Source organism: Aquarana catesbeiana, linkage group LG06 (assembly GCF_042186555.1).
Source record: "Aquarana catesbeiana isolate 2022-GZ linkage group LG06, ASM4218655v1, whole genome shotgun sequence".
NCBI lineage: Eukaryota > Metazoa > Chordata > Amphibia > Anura > Ranidae > Aquarana > Aquarana catesbeiana.
In genome coordinates, this window is record NC_133329.1 from 303,786,774 (window position 1) to 303,807,152 (window position 20,379).

Consider the following 20,379-nt stretch of genomic DNA (forward strand, 5'->3'; position numbering starts at 1 on the left):
CTGGCTGTATGTTTAGGGTTGTTGTCCTGCTGGAAGGTGAACCTCCGCCCCAGTCTCAAGTCTTTTGCAGACTCTAACAGGTTTTATTCTAAGATTGCCCTGTATTTGGCTCCATCCATCTTCCCATCAACTCTGACCAGCTTCCTTGTCCCTGTTCAAAGCTTGGGACATTTTTTTTAACCTAACCCTGCTTTAAACCTTTCCACAACTTTATCCCTGACCTGTCTAGTGTGTTCCTTGGCCTTCATGATGCTGTTTGTTCATTAAGGTTCTCTAACAAACCTCTGAGGGCTTCACAGAAAAACTGTATTTATACTGAGATTAAATTACACACAGGTGAACTCTATTCATTCGGGGACTTCTGAAGACAATTGGTGCCGCTAGATTTTAGTTAAGGGTATCAGAGTGAAGGGGGCTGAATACAAATGCACACCACACTTCAGATATTTATTTGTACAACAAATTGAAAACCATTTGTCATTTTCCTTCCACTTCACAATTATGTGCCATTTTGTGTTGGTCTATCACATAAAATCCCAATAAAATACATTTACATTTTTGGTTGTAACATGACAAAATGTGAAAAAGGTCAAGAGGTCTGAATACTTTTTCAAGGCACTGTACTTGGAACTAAGTTCAACTTTAAGTGCTTTTTTTCTTCTGCAGCTCAAAATTAAAAATACAAATTGCATATATACAGTACTTGCTATGTGCTTATTAGCAGTGAATTAATTTTAAGTGAAGTTTTTCTTAAAATCCTTGAAACATTTAAAGAGGAAACCTATCACTCTTTTTCCAAGGTCACAAAGGTAAGCATTTAATGTTTGATTAGGTTCTTCCTTGTACAAGTGAGTACAGTTAACAGCAAGCCTCTCAATCTCCCAGTGTCGAGCATGCAGATTAGCAGTGTCAATCTAAATCAAAACACAATGGCCCCATCACTGTCAGTGGCAGGAATAGATGTCCACCGCTTGCCGGTAAACTAATACCTTATAGTTTCCTGACACCTTGATGGAGAGAACATTAGACCGTGCTGAACAGGCCTCTCCTGGAATCCTGTGCAGACACTGTGCCAAGGTTAATGCTGCTACAGTCCTAGGAGAAAAACTGCCATAGATCCAGCTTGTTAACATAAAAAATGTAAGACAATGTCTGGGCTTTTAATACAAACTGAAAAACTAGGCTGTCTTAACCCATCACCAAGCATGCTGTGTATACTATATATGTCAAGTCTGTCTGCAGTGGAAGCAGTAGCACAATTCTGTGTGATTTCCACAATAACATAGGGCCATAAAATTAAAGATAATATGGAAAAATCTTAAAAGGGTTGTTTTGATAGGCCTTGCTGTAAAAAAAAAAAAAAAAAAAAAAAAACTTTACCAATGCTTTATTACTTATTCATTAACATTTTAGCCTACACCAATGATGAACATTTTGTTAGATATTTGGGGCCTTTCTTACAGCATCTTTCTCATCTACATTGCTAAAGTACAGTAAACTATATTCTTTTATATTTAATCTCTGTTTATTGAATTTTAGCATCATACAGAAAAAGGAAGGAATGAACATTAAACATATGATTCTTTATCAGCAAAGACATTACATAATGTGATGAATCATATTTTATTTGATGCATACACCGCAAAGAGATAAGAAGCAAGTAGAGCATGGTGTATGTCATCCTTTCCCCGTGAACATAAAGTTTAGGATCTTTGCTCTACAGGTAAATGACTGACGTGAATGTGCAATATATGTGAAGCGCTGCGTAAATTGAGAGAGCTATATAAGTAACTATAATAATAAATACATAACAGGCTTCTATATGTGATTGCCTTTTGCTGTTGAGAAAACTAAACGGAGGGGGGGGGGGGGGGACAATAAAAATGGATGGGCAATACAGAAGAGAGAGAACATTTTTTTTTTTTAAATGGAGAAAAAAGAAGGGAAAGGGGAAAAGGGTGTTGAGGAAGAAAATAGATGGATAGGGTGGTAGGGGAGAGGCTGATGGAGTGCCGCACAAGATTCCCATATTTCCTTCAGAAATATTCTGTGATATATTGTGATGTGAAATCTGTGGAGTATTTGAAATTAACCCATGTGGACCATATGATCAGAAAAGTTTCTGTAGTGTATTTTCAGGGAGAACATCTGCTCCATCTGGTAGATGAAGTCCATTACACATGCCCCTCTGAAAGCAGGGAAGTGTCTGTTCTATGCCAGTGGCGAGATATAATGGCACAAGCAGAGACAAGAAAGTGACAAAACAGATATCTTTATAAAATCTAGCAGTCTAGGCAGTCGCGGGCCATGTTCTATGTGTTAACTTCCCCTTTCCCTTCCGTCCCCTCTATCCCATACTTGTCCCCATCGGGTTTATAATCCTAAATATGACGCATAAGGCAAGCATGATTATAACCCACTGATGAGAATGTTCTCTGCATTTGAGGTCAAATATGAGATATCGATGTGCAGTATTATCACTATCAGAGTTCCATTATCCTACTGGTTGCGGATATTTCTTTCAATTTTCCAGATTAGTTGTATCCAAGAAGTATTACAGTCTGAGTAGGAATTTGATAAAACCAGACAAGCAGCAACCAACAGGCAATCACTAATCTGGTTATTACACAGATTGGGAGCATCTCCTTTAAATTTGTCAGCCAGGTGGGTGTGTAGGAGAAACGGACGTCAATAAGGAGTCCTCGCACGCCACCTATACGTCCAGATGAAGCTACACATCTTTGTAATGTGAAATGCGTTGACGTCAGTTCACGTCTTGTTGTTATCCCCCATAGGGGTTTTCTGGCTCGCATGCCGAGGGATGGAACCCGACCAGCAGGTCGGGGCCGCTCCATAGGAGAAATCACACTTCCATGGACTTGCCCATTTACACAGCGCTTCTAGGAGCACAGCGCTCTTGTGAGCAACATCATTATGCTATCGCAAGCATCCACTGGAAACAGAATACAATGAATGGTGTACAACACTATCAATCCAGGACCCGGAAGTGGTAATGTACCAGGTTATCTTCATTCTTCTGTTTACCAATAGCATGGCCAAATAAGGTGCATTACACTGACTTTACCTCTTGCAACCAGCATACATGCACAGTACTACTTTGCATACCAATGTACCTTGCCATCTATTATAATGGATTGGTTGCTTTTATCTGCTCAGCACTGTTCACAGACAATACATGGGACTACTTCGGTATCAGAGACCTTAGTCATCCACCAGTGCCCCAATTCGCGCCCCTCCTTGCAGCCCCCCCGACCCTCTTAGCTCGAGCCCCCCTTCCCCCTGGGGGATTGATGTCAGTCTGCAACCACATTCAGCAACTACTGGACACTCCTCATTCTTAGCTGGTTGAGCAGACATCAATTTCCTTGGCGTCCGGACGCCATTGTTTGTCAATTGTTACATGTGGTTTTGTCCCCCCAGTCTGTGTCTGTATTGACTGACCCCTTGTGGTCAGCCGATCTTTTCACCCAGGGCAGTATAGTATTCAGTCTATACTCTTTTATCCACATGTAATAATTTTTGTACTATCAATAAACATATTTTGATATTTCACTTATATTGCGTTTTGCCCTTTAATGAGCCCCATCTTTTCTTGGTCCCCCCTCTGTTTGGGACATCTTTTGATCCTCAGTGAAAGACACATGAAAGCCCGTATGGAGTTTGCTAAAAAACACCTGAAGGACTCCAAGATGGTGAGAAATAAGTTTCTTTGGTCTGATGAGACCAAGATAGAACTTTTTGGCCTTAGTTCTAAGTGGTATGTGTGGAGAAAACCAGGCACTGCTCATCACCTGTTCAATACAATCCTAGCAGTGGAGCATGGTGGTGGCAGCATCATGCTGTGGGGGTGTTTTTCAACCAGGGACAGGAAGACTGGTTGCAATCAAGGGAAAGATGTATGCTGCCAAGTAAAGGGATATCCTGGACGAAAACCTTCTCCAGAGTGCTCAGGACCTCAGACTGGGCTGAAGGTTTACAGCTAAAATAACGAGGGAGTGGCTTCACAACAACTCTGTGAGTGTTATTGAACCCAATTAAGGCATCTCTGGAGAGACCTAAAAATGGCTGTCCACCAATGTTTACCATCCAACCTGACAGAACTGGAGAGGATCTGCAAGTGGAATGGCAGAGGATCCCCAAATCCAGGTGTGAAAAACTAATTGCATCTTTCCCAAAAAGACTCATGGCTGTATTAGATCAAAAGGGTGCTTCTACTAAATACTGAGCCAAAGGGTCTGAATACTTAGGACCATGTGATATTTCAGTTTTTCTTTTTTAATAAATCTGCAAAAATGTCAACAATTCTGTGTTTTTCTGTCAATATGGGGTGCTGTGTGTACATTAATGAGGAAAAAAATGAACATAAATGATTTTAGCAAATGGCTGCAATATAACAAAGAGTGAAAACTTTAAGGGGGTCTGAATACTTTCCGTCCCCACAGTACATAGATCACCCAGAGGGGAATGTTTTTTTCTCAACAAAAGTGGAGTTACACTTTAAGCATTCGTCATGATGCCCTAAGGGTTTTTATATAAAGGCATTTGTTTGAGCTACTTTTTTCACCAAATCAAATACAAATGCAATGCTAGGAAATTCAAATGCAACTGAAAGCAGCTTAGAATGAGGTCAGAAGAAAGTTAGAAGCAACTCAGATCTCAGAGGAATTTAAGGCAGGTCTCAAATTCAAACTGAATGCATTTACCAAACTACACTAAACTTCTAACTATATTATTGGTTTGCCATACCTAAAGTAGTCCCGGACAGTGAACATTTCATCCCTTGCTAACTATCTGAAACAGTTGCAGAATGGTTCTCCCATTTCCTCTTGGCACCAATTGGACTGGGAAGGAATTAGGTGTTTAGCTGAAGGTGTCATAAAAGTATCTATCTATCTATCTATCTATCTATCTATCTATCTATCTATCTATCTATCTATCTATCTATCTATCTATCTATCTATCTATCTATCTATCTATCTATCTATCTATCTATCTATCTATCTATCCATCCATCCATCCATCCATCCATCCATCGTGAATTGTTATTGGTACAAGTATCCTTTGAGGATTATAATTTGTTTAAATCCTATTTACATGATAAATTACTGACGTTGGAAAAGCATATGAGGTGAAACATTTTGTAAAAAAAAGTGAAAATATGAAAATAAAGGAGCAGACCGCGCCTGGCAGATATTTGAGGATATCTGCTATCTATGAATTAACCAAGTCCAGAAAGGATCTTAAAATGGGCAGATCAGTTCACTTTAATCACCAGCCAAGTGTACTAAAGTTAAACCCAGCAATGCGATATTGGCATTTTCCGAGTTAAACTAATTGGGCACTGTGGCAGTGCATTACAAAAATAATGGCGTTTGTGTTACAGTAGACTGCGCAAAGATGAAGCAGCTAAACAAATATTCATCAACAAACCGCATGCTGTTTGATTAGTCTTAGACTTCCTGGGCTTTGAAAGAATTGTGTAATGAGGTTCCAACACCTCAGGGGGCATCCTGCAATACATTTAGCTCAGTGAACATGCCAGTTTTCAGTCTTTGTGAGTTTATTATTTTTAACCAAAAGCCTACAGTAAATGTTTACAGGATTATATTTTGTTTAGAACCCATGAAGTAATGGCTAGATTACTGACTTCTTTGTTAAAATAGTGACTTAGTCTATATAGATGATGTAGCAATGATGCCTTGATATAGAACTTTTTCTATAAAGTAAGATCTGGATATTACTGTTCGGTGTCAGCTCACCAATTGCCTCTTAAAAATGTAATAGGAGGCAAGAAAGGAGGGATTATTGTGGTGCCAAAATATAAATCTATACAATATAAGTAAAAAATAATGAATTTTATTACAATTCATTAAAAAGGGTTCATAGGAGACACATATATTGAGGGAGCATAATACAGTGTTTAGTTGACCAAAAAAGGAGATGGTGGTATATTACAACAGCAGGTCAATGCGTCCCTACTAGTTTCGCATTTAATCATTGGGATGAGGTGCCTTATCTATTAAGGACATACCAACCACTTTTTTTTTCTTTTTCTTCTCCTCTTAAAAATATGTTAACCAAATTCCCCTGATATGGAAGGCCTTATGAAAAGATACCCTTGACATATGTAGATTTTTTACTAGTGGCCCCACATGCACATTAATATTTATAAACTATGTCTTAAATCTTAAAATAAATCCATGGGCTTACCTTACCATGTAATGTGGCCACAAAGTCCAGGTGTCTGATCGCTGCCTCTGGTTTTTCTTGATCAAGAATCTCCAGAACTGCAGTTCTCTATTAGGCAATTAACACAGCTTCATGTAACTGGATCACCCCCTCTTACCCTACACCTTTTTATTGCTCTGTGATGCCAGCTATGGCAATTGTAAGTAAGGTGCCTGGGATGGGAGGAGGTAGGGCATTTAATAACCAGAAAGATGCATGGTTTAAAATTGTTTAATAGAGTGCTGGGTCATGGCGATGTCAAGGCCATCATAAGAGATAAGGTGAGCTTTCCAGTGTTGCCCTTTAAATTACAGTGATGACTGCAGATGTATTGTATTTGGACCTTGCTACAGCTTTTACCACTGCTCCTCACAGACCGCTACAAAGTTGTAAGTGTAAATTATGGTCTACAGGGTTCAAAAATTCAAGCAGTAGATGGATAGATAAATGGTCTAAAGATCACTTTCATTGAGTGATGGTCAATGATTCATACTCCGAATAACCTAAAGCTGGAAGAGATGTACCCCAATGTTTTTTTTTTTACCTATTTATACATTTTATAGCGTTTGAGATTAAATGTACTTTGTCTATGTCCGCAGATGAAAAAAGCTATGCAGTGGAATATAGTCCTATCAAAATGTCTTGAGTTTATAATTTATTTAGATATTTTTATTTTATTGGTCCTATACAGCAGTGGTCATAAACCCTGTCCTCAGGGCCCACTAACAGGCCAGGTTTTATGTATTATCTTAGGGAGATGCAGACTAGAATACTGCAATCACTGAGCAGCAAATGATATCACCTGTGATGTATTTCAGTTATCTTGCAAACCTGGCCTGTTAGTGGGCCCTGAGGACAGGGTTGATGACCACTGCTATACAGAACAGGGTAAATAAACTTTATATTGGATAATTTAAAGTAAACCTGTGGCATCTGCCATCTGCTGGATACAATTCAGTAATGCCTTGGGTTCAGCTGCTCACCTAGTTTCAATTAGGAGTCTTTAAATTCAGAATAATCAGCTAGTGCCTGATCTAGTGTGTTTTGCTATCAAATGTCTTCATACTTGTAGATTACTCTTCGCTGACTCAAATCCCTCTTTTTGTCTGCCATATTCCTTTACTCCTAGCCTGCTTAGCAAGCCTTTACTTCTTTTTATTCTGCCCATTTAGTCAGCTGTTGACCTTCAGTGACATAGAGAATTTAACTCATCCTCATGACATATGCACTTTGGGTTAGAAACATACATGCATTGTACAATCTACAATCGGATAGGGTAAAATCTGGATAATCAATTACACAGAAAGATCTGCAGATCATAGATTTAATAATGTTATGCAATGCTAATGTAAAGATTCAAAAACTTGCTAAATATTTTCTTGTATTAAAAGAGGTGTAGGCTCATGTTATTGTCCCAATATAAAGTATTAGTAAGTACATTTTGTATGTGCAATTCAATTTTGCACACCACTTCACAAAAAAGATGGTTGTGGAAATGGAAAGAGTGCAGAGAAAAGCATCTAGGTTATTAAGGGACCATAAATAGACTGTAAAAGACCTTCACTATGAACCTCATCCTTCCCAGCTTGTGCTGGGATCTTTGTGCAAAAGAAAGACCATACCCTCAGTCCATGTGGGTATTATCGGGAGCTCAACAAAATTTCTATCAAGAACCGCTATCCTCTCCCTCTCATTCCTGAACTCTTCCAGAGATTCTGTGATGCTCAGACCTTTTCCAAACTGGAGTCATGGGGCACTTACAATCTTGTGCGCATCCGAGAGGGAGGTGAGTGGAAGACTGCTCTTCGACCTGGTTATGCCATTTGGACTGTGTAATGCCCTGGCCACCTTCCAGCATTTTGTACACAGCATTTTTAAAGTATTCCTGGATCATTTCCTGATCGTTTACTTGGATGATATTCTCATTTTTTTCTGCCACCTTGGAGCTACACAGAATCCACATTAGGTTCTGTCCACACTAAGGAAACTTTATACGAAAGAAGAGAAATGAGATTTTGAAAAAAACGTCCATTCAATTCCTAGGCTTAATCATTTCCACAGACGAAGTGGCCATAGATCCTCAGAAGTTATCCGCCATCCTGGAATGGCCAGCTCCCACCGATAAAAAGGGCATCCAAAGATTTGTTGGGTTTGCGTACTTCTATTGATATCTATCTATAGATTTATTAGACTTTTCGGACATCATTGCCCCAGTTGCCCAGCTGACCTGTCAACATAACTGTTTTCATTGGTCCCAGGAAGCTCAAACTGCTTTCGATAAATTGAAGGCATTGTTCACATCTGCTCATATTCTGCAGCACCCTATGTCTTGGAGGTCAATGCATCAGAAATCACCACAGGAGCTGTCTTGTCCCAATGACAAGGTCCTAAAGCATTGCTGCATCCAGTTGCTTTCTTCTCTCGGAAGATGAGCCAGCCCGAGAATTATGATGTGAGAGATTGGGAGCTATTGGCTATGAAAATTGCACTGGAGGAATATTTGTTGGAAGGAGCAGATCACCCCATCATGATATTCACAGATCACAAGAAGCACGGCAAGCTCGATGGGCCTTATTCTTCTCAAGGTTCAACTTCCCTCTCGCGTATCACCCAGGGTCCAAGAATAGGACGGCAGATGCACTCTCACACATTTTTCCAGAAACTCCTGTGACTGTTGCCCCAGCATCATCTTGCCCCCTCAGAATTTTCTTCTGATTCAGCCTGATCTAAGGTTAACTCTCAAACAGACCCCTGCTCAATGCTCAGAGTCTGAGACCTCTGCACTCAGAAAACAGGAAGGACTCCTGTGGCACGGAGACAAGATTTTTGTACCCAAGGGAGCCAGACTGCAGGTTCCCAAGACCTTCTATGATCGCCAGCTTGCTAACTGACCATTGCGGGGTCCATAAGACATCTGAGCTTATTCATCAATCCTACTGTCCTACTGGTGGCCTAACCTGAGGCAGGATGGCAAGAACTATGTGGGTTCATGTACAACCTGCACCCGAAATAAAGGAAGTCACATGCAAGCTTGGGGCCTGTTAAGATCATTGCCAGTTCCAGACCATCCTTTGAAGCTGCTGTCCATGGGTTTTATGGTGGATTTACCCCTCTCCGAAGGATTCTCCACTATCCTGGTAGTGGTCAATCACCTGTCAGAGATGGCCCACTTTCTGCCCCTGGTGGGTACTCTCTTTGCCATGGATACAGCACATGCCTTTATGAAGGAGATTGTAAGATTGCACATCTTGCCAAACAGCATTGTCTGTGACAGAGATGTGCAATTCACCTCTGGAGGGCTCTCTGCAAAACCTTGAATATTAAAATCTGTCGTCAGCTTATCACTCTCAGGGTAATGACCAGACAGGGAGAACAAATCAAACGCTGGAGCAATATCTTTGTTGTTTCTCTACATTCTTGCAAGATAACTGGGTACCTTTGCTTCCTTGGAAAAAAAGGGACAAAACACATATAGGAGAAATGAAAATGCTGCACACCCCGAAACAAGTAATATAAAAATGGAAAGGTTTCCCCATTGGGGCTTTGGACAGCAATGTGGACATAATCAAGGATGTTTACAAGTGATTAATAGGAAGTACTAAAATGCATAATCCACACTATAGCATGCAAGCAAGGTAATCAGAGCTGAAGGACATGGTAACATTGCGAGTACTATGAGGTGTTGAATCCCCGACGCGTTTTGACCATGAGGTGGTCATCTTCAGGGGGATCGTGGACTCTAAGAAACATATAAATTAACTTCAGAATTTGAAACATATTGTCCTACATCACAATAGGGTATATTGTGGTAGTATATTTACCGTATGGTAGTGAAGTGGATGATCACATGACCAAAGAAGTTAAAGGACCATAAGGTGATCCTGGGGGCCACGTAGCTGCCCCTACCTCCCCGGAGGAAAAGGGGCCCAACCTGATGGGCTTACAGGAAGCCACACAAAGGACGGCCGCCAGGGCGGAGGAGAGGACAAGAGAGAAACGGCACCTGCAACAAGTCTCCAATTGATGACCCTATATGAAGTTAAGGGATTTAATAAGATTGACTCATAGCTAATTGTATGAATAATACATTAAAATAAGCTAAAAATATTTGAATATGTAGACAAGCAGCAACATATTGTTATGTGCACAACAGACTATCATGGGGCTCCAAGGGTGGGATTGACCAGTGTATATCTATTTATGAGAAAATTATAGATGTTGGAAATAGTGAGGAATGATGAAAGATGTGAGCAATGTTGAAATAATATAGATAATGGTAGTGCAATCTACGGTGTGGGTGTTGATACAACAACCCCATATAGCCGTGATATGTGCTGAGTGTTGAAGGTGAAAAATAAAATTAAAAAAAACATGATGGAATACAAAATATATAAATGCCGTGTATGATATCAACTAACAAACATGTAAAAAGGTTGTTAAAAGGATATTGGTGTTAAAATGTGATAACTATGAACTATGTAATGAAGTGCAAGAGGTGATGAAAAATAAACAATTGTTGAATCTAATATTATCATTTACCTTGTAAAACAAGTGTAGTTTGTATAGATTGGAGATTGGAGGTTGTTGGTCCCTGGCTGTGAAGGAGCCAGAAAGGTGGGGACTCAAGAACCAAAAAGGATTGCGTGCAATGCCATCTGTCCTGCCCTGCAAGGAATCATGGTGGGGTGCGCATGCAGGGGGTCATTATTATATGCCTGAAAGGCAATATGTTAAACTAGCACAAATGTCATCGCCCCCTGCCCCCCTCCCCCCGGATAGCAAGCATCTGGGTCGTGACATGCACGGCTCTAGGTGTGGCTCCCTCAGCGTCCCGGAAGGCAAGTATGCCCCGGCCATAGCCGTCATCTCCACCGCAAAGTGCAAGACGTCACGGGGCCACGCGCACGTTGAGAGATCTCGCACATGCGCACTAAGCCACGGACAGTCCAGAGATGAACAAGGGACGCCGCCGGCAGGGTGGAGCTCATATCGGCGGGTGGGATGTTATCCCATCCGCCAAATAGAGCAGACAAAGGGGCACGGGAGGTGCCCCATGCCCCCACCCTGCCGTGAAGCCAAAGGGGGCCAGGAGCCAACCCCACGGAGGGAGCAGGCACAGCACCCACCCACCATGATCCAATGGCAATCAATTGTAATAGATATATCATAGTGCATCAATTGACACCAATTGTAATATATTGTAGTTGTTTTTAAAAATGTATACAGAAGCTGTGTGTTGATTCAAAGGTCCCGATACCTTGCATGTGGAAATCCAGAACAAATATTCGTCAGAATATTCGAACATAATGCAGTACAGGAGTTTGAATAGGTTAATCCTGATATGGGAGGGAGGAGATGCATTTGCAATCTAGTTCCCAGTCTGAAGGGTATGTTACCTCAACATGAGGTTAACATTGATCACCTTATGGTCCTTCAACTTCTTTGGTTATGTGATCATCCACTTCACTACCATACGGTAAATATACTACCACAATGTACCCTATTGTGATATAGGACTATATGTTTGAAATTCTGAAGATAATTTATATGTTTCTTAGAGTCCACGATCCCCCTGAAGATGACCACCTCATGGTCGAAACGCGTCGGTGATTCACCACCTCATAGTACTCGCTATATTACCATGTCCTTCAACTCTGTTTACCTTGCTTGCATGCTATAGTGTGGATTATGCATTTTAGTATCTGGCCAGATTTTCCATATATTGTATTTCAATGATATTATGACATTTGGAAACTTTTATGATTCAAAACTTCCTATTAATCACTTGTAAACATCCTTGATTATGTCCACATTGCTGTCCAAAGCCCCAATGGGGAAACCTTTCCATTTTTATATTACTTTGCTTCCTTGTGCCGAGTTTGCATACAATTCGGTACATGCTGCCACCAATCAATCTCAATTCTGGGCGAATTACAGATTTCATCCTTCATTTCTGCCCAATACTGTACCAGAAGCATCGGTACCTGCAGTACAGAACAGGTTAACTTTCATCCAGGAGAATTACCAAGTTCTTCAGGAAACAATGCGAAGGGCACAAGAGGATAACAAAAGATACTATGACAAGAAGAATAAAAAGGAATCCAGCTCTGAAGGTTGGCGACAAAGTGTGGCTCTCCACAGTTAACCTTAAATTATCCTGACCTTCGCAGAAGTTGGGTCCAAGATTCATTGGCCCATTTGCAATTAAGAAGGAAGTTAACCCTGTGGCCTTCGAACTGTCCTTGCCGAGCTATTATAAGAATCACTCAGTCTTTCATGTTTCTTTGCTCAAGCCAGCCACTTCTGGTTCCTTTGCAGGAAGAGTGGATTCACCTCCACCTCCCATCACAGTGGGATCCCGGACTGCCGAAAGTGGGGAAGACATGGCACAAACAGCTGCGAGTATCCATGCAGTAGTGCGCACGCAATTCTGGCACCCAGTGGCCGATTTAAGGCGAGCAGCATGAGCCATTAGCCATTGATCTTCAGCTCTCCCCGTGTGTTCCTGTGTTCCTGTTCTTGATACTATTGGAATTCCTGTTACTGACCCGGCTTGTCTCTGACCTGTCTTGTCTCCATTTAGGAGGTTCACAAAGTCCTTGCTAGGTGTGGTTTCTAATTATAAAATTTAAAAGTGCAAGTTGTCTAAACACAGTGAGGAGCCTGACAAAATGTTCTTTATAGTCTAACTGCAGTTAAAGGTCTACAAGTGTTTAAATGTTTATTGGAAGTCAGCAGTGGTGGAAACCTAGCCAAAAAGGCCCAAACCGTGTTACTATATTTGAGTATCCTACATTATTGCACCTGAAAACATAGGCGAATCCTGGGCAAGTCCAAAACTTTTGTTCCAAATGCATGTATTGTGAGGCGGGCAGGATTGCTGACAGCTGTGTCACCTAGGTTTTTCTTATAAACATGGTTAGGGGCTCCAGGATCTATGGCTAATGTGGATAAAACCAGTAGTAGACAGAGCCCTCGTCATTAGTCTCAGCTTTTAACAGGCTTTTACTGCGACCTGACTGATACAGGTCTTCCTTTATTTTGCTCTGTCTGCTTTGGGAGCCTGCTGTTGGGTGAATAGGCTGAATGCTGATAAAAAAGTGGTTCAAGTGCTGCCTGTTTGTTTTGGGGAACCCACTAGGGGGGCACCCTGTTAGTCCGATCTCAACCTGAGTTTAGTTAGTGGCTCCAATGAGCAGATGTTTTTTGTTTTAAGCTATAAATATTATGTACAAAGCCCTCCTGCATTAAAAATGTGCATTTTTGCTGCCCTGCTAAACACAAGTTCAGAATAAATATGCTTGAACTTTTTCTGGATGTCCCTGTCTAATGTAGATTTTGCTCTGCCAAAACCAGTGCAGCACTCCAACCCTATATATATATATATATATATATATATATATATATATATATATATATATATATATACTGTGTGCGTGTGTATGTGTGTGTGTATATATATATATATATATATATACCGTATTTATCAGCGTATAACACGCACTTTTTCCCCCTGAAAATCAGGGGAAAATTGTGGGTGCGTGTTATATGCCGATCCCCCGCCGATTGTAAGCTTTTCGGCCGCTCTCAGCGGCTTTTAGCTTATCGCCATTCTCGGCCGCTTTCGGCCATTCTCGGGGGCTCTCGTCGCTTTCGTCAATTCTCGGCGGCTCTCGGCCATTCTCGACGGCTTTTGCCCACTTTCGGCCATTCTCGGCGCCTCTCACAGTCCCGCGGGAGCCGCCGAAAGCCGAGTGCGTCCGAGAGCGGCCGAGAGCCGCCGAGAATGGCCGAAAGCGGCCGAGAGCGGCGGTGCCATTTTCAAAGATGCACAGACTACAGATGGACACTAACAAGGCTGCAATGGGGGACAAGGCTGCAATGGGGGACAAGGCTGCAATGGGGACAATGTTGAAATGGGGAACAAGGCTGCAATCAGGGACAACACTACAGATGGACACTGATGAGGCTGCATTGATGGGCATTTAAATGTAAGTTTTTTTCCTTAAACTTTCCTCCTAAACTTGGGGTGCGTGTTATACGCCGGCGCATGTTATACGCCGATAAATACGGTATATATAATTATATACAGTGCAAAAGTTTAAAGTGGATGTAAACCCAATGTCATCCTTTCTAAACTACTGCCATAGGGGTTATCTATAAGGATGTACATGCCTCCTGCATGTATCTTTACCTGTCAAATGTCTCCCCTCTGTCTGTTATGAGAGCCGAAAAATGAAAGATTCTGTGGGTGGGTCTGTTGTCTGGAGCTCGGTGGGTGGAGTCATGATGTCAGACTCCCTGCCCACCTCTACACTCCCCTTGTCAATATGCATTTTCTCCTGTGTTTTTCTTACACTGAACTTCTGCTATGATCTCTAACTTCCAGTGAAAAGACAGGAAAGTAACCACATGACTTCAGCATGCCAAATCATGCTGAGGTTTGGAACAGCCAATCCTTGCAAAGCTGATGAAGAAAGGAGTGGGGGTGGGAATTAAAAAATAATGCATGTCTTAGGCTAGTGCACAAGATGTAATGAGATAATGAGATATAATGAGATGTAAATCACCTGTCACTCACAGCAAGGGGGAGGATTTGACAAAGTTTTTCTCTGTTTGTCAAGATTTATCTCACTGAACAATAAGAGGATTGCTCAGAGCTGGATTAACTCTTTGTGGCAAGACTGGGCTCAAATGATAGGAAATCTTATACTCTACATTATGACATAAAAAAAGAAATTTAAAAAAAAATCCACTTTAGGCAGGTGTATAAAATGCTGTAAATTAAGAATGCTTTCCAAAATAGAAGTGTTATTTGTTTGTTTATATCAATTATCAAAATGGATAGTACAACAGGAGAACAGGAGAGAACTCCAAATCAAATCAATATTTGGTGTGACCACTGTTTGCCTTCAAAACAGCATCAATTCTTCTAGGTACACTTGCACACACTTAGCAGGTAGATTGTTCCAAACTTCTTGCAGAACTAACCACAGATCCTCTCTGGATGTAGGCTGCCTTAAATCCTTCTGTTTCCTCGTGTAATTTGAGACAGGCTCAAAGACGTTGAGATCAGGATTCTGAGGGAATGAAACCATCACTTCCAGGACTCCTTATTCTTTTTTTTTATGCAGAAGATAGTACTTAATTGAAATTTCTGTATGTTTGGGGTCATTGTCCTACATGAAGAGACAGTTACAGGAAGAGACACAAGGATTCACAAGCCTACATTCACAGACGATCTGTGGTTACTAGTTCTTCAAGATGTTTGGAACAACATACAAAGCTCCTACAAAAACTGCATGCAAGTGTATTTGATTTAGATTTTTTTTGCTGTTCGCTCATTTACATTTTGTAGATTGATAAAAATAAACAATCATTTTTGAAAGCGTTCTTAATAGCATTTCTTCACACCTGCCTAAAAATAATGCACAGTACTGTGTGTGTGTGTGTGTGTGTAAATGTGTGTGTGTGTGTGTGTGTGTGTATATATATATATATATATAGTATGTATGTACTTCATTGTCAAGGGCTGGCACAAAGTTTTGATGGGATTCAAGTGCAATTCTTTTTTTCTTTGCCACTTTCTCATTTTCAGTTTCTCTTAGCTCTGTTACAGACATACAGATATCTCTGTAATGGAACCTGATGAACGGCTATGATAAAGCACAGAGAAAGCAGCCAGGTGTCTCGGCTAGATAGCTCCCGTCAGCCAGAGATACTCTCAAGGCATCGTCGCACGATTCCCAAGTCTGATATCTCTGTTGGAAACATGGAGGCAAAGCAATTTGCAACAAGGGAATGGATCCATTTTAGTGCCCGAAGTCAGAGAAGCATTGAGTTCTGAAGTTATTGTTGTCACGAGGAGAGACCTGAGGGAGCAAAATGATGAGAGCATTCAGCCAATCATTTGTGCTATGGACATACCAGGGAGGAATTGACTAGAAAAAGAAACACAATTCATAATTTTTTCCATGGGAGCTCATGCCTAACAGCGGCAAATTGTGAAAATTACAGTGATTATGACTTATTTGAAATCGGAAAATATTCCAAATTAACTCTTAAAGTGGTTGTAAACCCTTACAGATCACTTTTTACTACAGGTAAGCCTATAATAAGGCTTACCTGTAGCTACCCAGGATATCTCCTAAACCTGCACGGTTTAGGAGATATCCCCTGTCCCCTGCATGTGCCGATGTCATAGGCACATGCGCACTGAAACAATGGCATGTATCTGCCGTTGCTCCAGTGAGTGTGCCGTTACCGGCGACACCCACGCGCATGCACGGGGGTGATGTCATCGCGGTTCCGGCCAATCACAGCGCCAGAGCCACGATACCCGGAATTAACCCCCGGGAGTGATGTTGCCAGCTGGTGCTGTGTACGGGCACCGCAGTGAGGGCTTCGATCTCAGGTGAGTATTACATAATGAGCTAGTATGCTATACATACTAGCTCATTATGACTTTGTCTTGCAGGTGTTAGGTTTTTTTTTTTTTTTTTTAAAGTGGGTTTACAACCACTTTAACCATTTTGCTGCTAAGAGAATCTTGCATAACAGTAAACAACATACAGTATTTGGTAAACGCCTATACACTACTTCAACTACTTTTATTATATACCTAAATCAGAGCTTAAGTTTTTGTGTTGTGTTTTTTGTTTTTTTTTACATTGTACAAGCACTTTTATGTAAAACACTATAATTGCGGGTTAAAAATAGTGCATACATTGAAAAACTGTTGTGGCTTTTCCAGATATTTCCAGCTTCTGTGCAGGCACAGTGAAGGACCAGAGGTTCTGTGTAACCTCTTGGCTTCAGGCCTGCTGAATGGACAGTTCAATGGTCTAAGTCTTTTGACTACTCCTTCTTAGTATGTCATTATGCTCCTTTATTTTCATAAGAGCCAGAGAACATCACTGCGCAGAACAGTGTGGCTTCTCTGAGTTCTTTGATATGTACTCTCATTTGTTGACAGCTGCATTTTGTAAAACAAGTGAAAAGTATCAGAAAATAGAGCAGGAGAAAGGGAGGATTTGGCTGGGATAGAGCTGTCCTATTACATGGCAGGATCTGGCAAAGACTAAAAAAAAAAAAAACATATAGGGAATGTTTACTATGAGAATTCACTCCCCTCAGAGCACTCTTTTATCAATGTCCACAAATGCTGATGAACAGACTAGGCAAGGTGGTGTATGGATACTATAAAATATGGTTAATGAAAAAGGTAACACAGATTTGCAGGTGTGCATGCATGCACAATTTTGAACTTGAAGTGTTTGAAATAAAAAGCAAAAAAAAGTTCTGTTCTAAAGCAAATTAAGCTTTTCCAAAGGAGTGTAATATTTTGGGTTATGTCTGGTCTGAATTTTTTCTTGCAATCATTTTCAAGGCACAAATAAGGTCCTAAATACAAAGCAAAAAAAAAATGCATGGGATGCATTTGTGCCCAAACCAAGTTGGATGGGTTCAAATTTTTTACCACATATGACTAAACATTTGAATTCCTCCGCACTTTGCACGTAAAATTACAGAGGTATTTAGTGACAACAGCTATAAGTGTAGCCCTCCAGTACATAGAAACATTGGTAGGCTTTCAATCAATCATGCACAATGAGATTATGGCGCTAGCACAACAGGTTGTCATCAGGGAATAGTGACGCTAGTACTGATGGGGTGAGATGCATCAAGATTGTAAATGTGATCTTCTGGTATTTACTGCAAAGGGAAGACTTGTGAGCAAAGAGGAGTATTCTGTTCTTTTGGTCCTCTGAGAACATACAGCCATGCCCAAACGTTTTGAGAATGATACAAATATTAATTTTCACAAAGTCTGCTGCTTTAGCTTTTATGATGGCAATTTGCATATACTCCACAATGTTATGAAGAGTGATCAGTTGGATTGCAATTAATTGCAAAGTCCCTCTTTGCAATGAAAATTAACTTGATCCCAAAAAAAACATTTCCACTGCATTTCGGCCCTGCCAGAAAGGACCAGCTGACATCATGTCAGTGATTCTCTCGTTAACACAGTGATTCTCTCGTTAACGTGGGTTGGAAATCACTCTGTAATGTTGATTGAGTTAGAATAACAGACCGAAAGCTTTAAAAATAGGGTGGTACTTGAAATCATTGTTTTTCCTCTGTTAATCACGGTTACCTGCAATTAAACATGTGTAGTCATCATTGCTTTTTCACTAGAGATTCAGAGGAAAGGACATTGCTGTTACTAAGATTGCACCTAAATCAACCATTTATCGGATCATCAAGAATTTCAAGGAGAGAGATCTCCCAGACAAAGGTCTTCAAATGAAGTAGGTTGCCTTCAAATGAAGGTTGTCTGCGGAAACAGATATGATTTGGGAGAGACAAAACGAAATGAGACACTTTCAAAATCTTCCACCTGCCCAGAACAGAGGAGTTGAGTGATCAATACAGGACCGATGGATGGACCCATCCCAAAGGACCAAGAAAGACAGAAGCTCTGATCAGGTTCTGGTCTGGCTTCAGCTGAAAGGCTTTATCTGTGAAACCAGGAACAAAGTTTGGGCAGTTACACTTTAAAGTGGATGAAGTTTTGTTTGCTAACTCACTTCCTAGAATAAACCAACACATTTTCACCAGTCAATACTCATCTCACGGTCCACTGGGAATTTCCCCTTCTGAAAGCTAGGTCCACACCTTTCACTCCCTCCCATTTTCTCTCTCCTCCTACCTTTTTCCTTCTCCTATACTTCTTTGTGGCCCTCCTCTTTTGCGGACACCCATGTATTGTACATTCAGATCCCATGGCACCATAGTCTTACTTTAGAGACTTACAGCTATGAGAGCTGCTTCAGAGACTTACCAGATGGCACGATGATCTTTATAGGATAGACCCATACATAAGCTTATCCATGCTTTGAAAGGTCACCAAGTATGCATACTGTTAATTTTAATATTCCTTTGCTTCTGGTTTTTCTGGGCTAAAGCCCTGGAAGCTAACAGGATAACGTGACTTTTTGAAGGGGCAGATGTCAGCTCATCACTGTAGTAGGATACATGTTGACTTTGTGTACCAAAATGGTGATGTATTTTGTATCATTTGTTTGTGGTCATTACTTTGTGAGAACTTTTGTCAATTTCTCTGTTAACCTCTTTGTCTTTGTTAAAAATTTTAAAACCAAAATACATATTTATTATAATTGGGCATCTGCCTTTTTTCATAAAATGCCAAAATCACCTCTTTCTATCCTTTTTGCACCTCACTATCTGCATGCACTTGCAGATTTATTGCACTGGACCAGTTCCCTGATTGTGGCAACAGAAGACCATGCCTGAACAATGTGTATTGAGGTTCCCACTTATAGTCTTTTACAGGGATACAATAACAGGTTGACAACACAGGAGCAAAATTGCGGGGACAGTTGTCCTCCATTATAGGAGGTGCCTAAAAAAACATCATGGCAAAACCAACAGATATTTTCTGATAACAGATGCATATTGAAAATGAATTCAAACAACTTTTAAATTACCTTAATTTGCTAAAACATTTATAAAATTTTGGTGATTGGTTTGAGATATACTTTGAGTGGCCACAATGACTCTGGCGCTGTTATTGGCATGAACAGGGTGTAAGAGTGATGGACCTTAGTTCCAGGATGAGCATAAGTGAAGAGATTGTGAATAGTGTGCACTCAAGATACTGTGGCTTCCTAGGCATGCAAAACTGTCTAGGAGGTACTTGCAAGTACCTCAAAGTACCTATACTTTTGCAGTTTCATTAGTTTAAATACACTGAGGAACTAAGTGCACTTAAAGGTCTACATTCATTGAGGTGATTATTGGAAACCAGCAGTGGTGAAACCTAATAAAACAAAATTATTGTTATTCTGTATGTGTGGGTACTCTGCCCTAATTTATTGCACCTGAAAATAGTCCCTTGAAAACAGTTACCATCCCAGGGACAGAGGGAGTAAGAGGAAATCTACCAAACATGGGCCAACCCTACTAAATGATATCAAAAAATATGTTTTGACTGCAGTTCTAATCTTTATCTACATTGCGCTTACGTAGCAGCCATTCAGATAATTCCTTCACTTTTCCATAATGCTGTAGAAGAAAAAAAGTAAAAGTATTTTTTACTGAGACAGC

At 40.7% G+C, this 20,379-nt stretch overlaps 1 protein-coding gene across 1 annotated transcript in view; it reads left to right on the top strand.

Moving 5' to 3' along the window:
* The window catches only part of SPAG16 (sperm associated antigen 16), a 1,492,162-nt gene that overhangs the window by 675,534 nt on the left and 796,249 nt on the right, over positions 1–20,379 (top strand). The gene's annotated exons all lie outside the window — the stretch shown is intronic.